Below are 4,284 nucleotides of genomic sequence, written 5' to 3'. Positions count from 1 at the left end.
TTGTAGTGAAAGAGCTGGAAAAGGTTGTTGTTTTTTTTTTTTCAAAGTGATGCTAGTTAAACCTGTTTCCTGGGCTTCCTAAATTGCTGTTTATTTGTCAGCTCAGCTATTTGTCTTTCTCTGGGTGAAGAGTCAGGTTTTTTTGCCAGGGTCTGCACAATGCCTAGCACAATTCACTGTCCTGGGGCTTTTCTGGTACTTGTCTTTGAAAGACAGTATGTCAACATAGTTCAAAACACCACCACATAACAATAGCAATAATCACAGTCATGGATATGGTAGTTATGAATGAAATACATAGAAGATTCTGCCCAATCTAAAGATTTTTCTTTCTCACACTTACTATCACAAGTAGAGTTTTTCAGTCTTCTTAGAAGAGTATCTCAGTGACGTACGGAAATAGACTCTATAACTCGAAAGTTATAAAGTAGGTATGTTTATTGCACGCAGATGCACGGGGGATCGCTCCACCACAAACGTGCATACCTGAGGAAGTAAGCCATCCCATATTTACACAGTAAAACAATACATATTCATGTGACACCTATACATATTCATTACCTAATCCCGCCTACTCCCGCTTCGTATGTTAATGCATGCTACTTAGTTTATCAGTCCTTCACACTTGCGCAGATTCTCTCCAGAAATTGTGGGCAGGGGTCTTCCTATTGTGGGCGATGGTCTCTGGGAGGAAGGCCGTAGGTCTTCTTCACAATGTACTTTTCACCCCTTTCTCAAAATGTGATGGTCTTGCAAGTTTGCAGTATTTTACACTCTGAATATGTTTCAGTTCCCCTTTTTTCCACTATGTCTCGTCTAATATTCTAAAGAGAGCGGTTTTTCTGCTGATCATGATAGTAAAACCTTTAGCTCCCTTTTTTCCCGCCATTTCTTGTCTAATAATAAAACCCACAAGCAGAGTTCTTATGCAAGCCCTTGCTGAGAAGCAGAACTCCTTTTTAGCAAACAGTCTACATTTTAAAATTCTTAATATGTATAACTAATCATTATTTTCTATCTTTCATTATTCTTACTCCATATCATCAGAAAAAAAAATGAAAACAGGATAGTGCAAGCAATCATATTAGAAAAATTCTGAAATTTGCACTTGGTCTATAAGCCTGAGCAGTGAGAAGATTTTCTGTTAACAGGGGAAAGAAATCCATCTTTCGGATGTCAGTGATCACCACTCTGTCCTCTGACTATAAAGACGGGTCTTCTGTTATTCTGTCTCTTCTTTTGTCTGTGTTTACTTGGAAAAGTTGCATTGTAAAGCTAGTTGTTTGCAAATTGGCTGAAAAATATTTTCCATAATACTACATATGGAGAAGTTTCAAAGGTGTTTGGGAACTTAGGTTATTGAAAACAGACTGCAGGGCTCTGACGTTGTCAGTGTGATCCTGCCACAAGTTAGAATCTAAAATGGAAGGAAGACATTTTAGAGGTTTGGACTTCCCACACCGACCTTTCTCACTCTGGTACCGGTCTACTCTCCCATAAACCTGCACCCCATGCTTTTCCTGATATTTTGACTATGCAAAGATGAGCTGGAGTAGAGCCTCGAACTGCTTCAGTGACTACAAAAGGCTCAGATGACCTGTGACTGATCCCCATGATTTGTTCTCCTAAATGATGTCTCTTCATTCTAAATGCCACTTGCGCAGATTCTTAAGGGAAATGCTTAAGGGAACAGGCTGTGGCTCTTAGGCTGACTTAAAACTTTCATGTAGAGGTTGACTTAAGACTGTTATTTAGAGGTTCCCTTTGCTAGAAACGTGAAAATCTCTTTCTGAAATTAAGCTTGACAGTCTTCAGCTCATTATGTTTGATAACTGGGATGCATTTTTAACTAGCTACCATGAACAAACATCCAACTCATCATCATTTATCATAAATGCCACTGAACCAGCAAATCACCTGCAAATTAATGCCACAGCAGTCCTAATGGGGTTATGCAAAAATCAATTCTTTGTCCTACACTAATTAACATTTTTGCCACTGCCTGGAAAAGACATTAAATAATATTGGAGAAGGACTGTAGATAGAGTAAAGGTTGGAAAAATGTTAAATACTGAAAAGAATAGTCACTGAAACAAACCTTGGTGAAATCTAATAATATCTGTTTTAATGTGACTAAATACAAAGACACACTTGTAAGAACAAGGAGTGAAAGCTATGCTGACAATAGGAAAATAGCCTAGAGAATAGAGAAGATCTCTTGAAAACCCACATCTCTGAAAAAGACTACAGGGTCATAGAGGATAACCAACTGAAATAATGTCCAAGCATAATTTTGTGACCAAAATGCTTAATTCAGTCCTAGGCTGCAGATGCCAAAACAGATATTTACTCTGCAATAACTAGAAAGGGATGTGTATCTCCACAGAGTCAAACCACGCTCAGACAAGTGGAAAGAATCACCTCCAAGTAGTGTCCATTTTTCTACTTTGAGGGAGGCCAAATTTATAACCTAGGTTAAATGCTTAATTTTTAGATGGCTAAATGATACCAATCCTAAGCATACTGATTTAGAAACAAAACAAAAAGAAATAATAAAAAAAAATGCCACCAAAGCATCGATGCTGAACTATTGAATTTAGCAAGGTAGCAAGAACAAACATTTCCTAGATGGTAACAAGCCTTCAGAAAATTCAGATGGGAAAGGAGGTGAAAATTTTTAACTGTTCCTGGGACATTTCTGGAAGAGTTGTGATAGACTGTTCTCAGCTGTCAATTTTTAACACAGTCTAGCACCTATTTCTGAAAAGCAAGCATCAATTTAAACAACATAGCTGGAGCTTTCTTATGACCCATGTTATTCAGGAGGCCAAACTGGTTGATCACATTGTAGTTCTGGCCTCGTAATTTCTGAATGCATGAAACCTCATCAGAGTTTGGGAACTCAGCAACAATACTCCCAGAAGCACAGCACTAACAAAATGAACTGTTAAGTGTATCTGTATGTACCATCAAGGCAATGTTCCAATTCAAAACTCTTTCTGGGGCACTGTTACTGGTGCTTCTAATTAATCATTTAATCAAAGATGCAAATGGCTAGCATCTGTGAAAATTAAAGCAATTCAACCAAGCCTGTAATATAAAACACTCTTGGTAATTAGGCCAGTTGGATGTCATCATCAGTCATGCTTTACGGGGATGTAGAAGCCTCTCATTACACACAACACTGATGGAAACAGATGCATGGCAAATACCTTCTAAGTGCAAGTACTCGTCTGTAACCTAAGCAAAGAGCTTAGTTATTATCCTAACCTGGATTCATTGCTGAGATAGCCAAATCAATGAAGGCAATCATGCAACTAGGACCAGACAAAGCAAAATAGAATTGATACCCACAGGTCTCATTCTACACAGCTGGATATATGCTGTTATTAATACTGGCAAAGGGAAAAACAAAAGCACTTATGTCAAAATATCTCAGCAGAAACAAACACTTCAGAAAAGCACATTTACACATCTAAAGCATTAACCCCATGTTGCAAAATAATTCAAAATAGGTAATGCACTGCTTGGAACTACGGAGTGTTATCAAAACCTGAATCTGCCTAAATGCCAGGGGGTTGGATTTCTTGGTATTATGAACACTGCTGTAAGTGGAAAACAAACCTCCAGGTTGTAGTGAACAAACTTCAAAAGCCTGGTGTTCTTCTTCCTGACTAATATTGATTCCACGCAATTCAGAAGAGCAGCTGGGCTGTTCCAATAGCCCAGCAGATCCTATAGCTGTGTATTCTCCCTGTCAAGTGACTCATCTCTGTTTAACATGCAGTGACTTACACCACAGAATACAGCTATAAATGTGGGCAAATGAGAAAGGCTAAAATAAGAAAGTGGCTCGACTCATGCCATTCTGCTCTCCAGAGTGTAGTGCTCCGAGGGCAATTCCAAGGTAGAGCACAAGTAGCACACGGGTAGTCGGTGAAGAATCAGCTGGGTGCCTTGCACAATCACAAGCAGTCTCTACTCCTGTCCAGCTCAGCCACAGAAGCCATTTGTTGAGCAGTATTCCCCAATGCCATGTGGTGCATAATACTTTCTTTGTAGTACTTTGCTCCTCTACATCACTCCCTTTCCTGCCCGCATGGTATCTGCCCGGTGGAAGGTGTAGTACTTTGCACACAGACACACACACACACATACACCTGCATTGCACAGGACATGACCCATTGCACAAACACCACGTCTATCAGTACAGCAGGAAAAATACCCTGCTAAATAGCATGGACCTGCCTCTGAGATCCTCTTCACTCACTGTGTTTTGATTGA

The sequence above is a fragment of the Merops nubicus genome, unplaced genomic scaffold (genome assembly GCF_000691845.1).
Source record: "Merops nubicus isolate BGI_N331 unplaced genomic scaffold, ASM69184v1 scaffold18591, whole genome shotgun sequence".
NCBI classification, from domain to species: domain Eukaryota; kingdom Metazoa; phylum Chordata; class Aves; order Coraciiformes; family Meropidae; genus Merops; species Merops nubicus.
Note: the sequence above shows the minus strand (reverse complement) of the source record.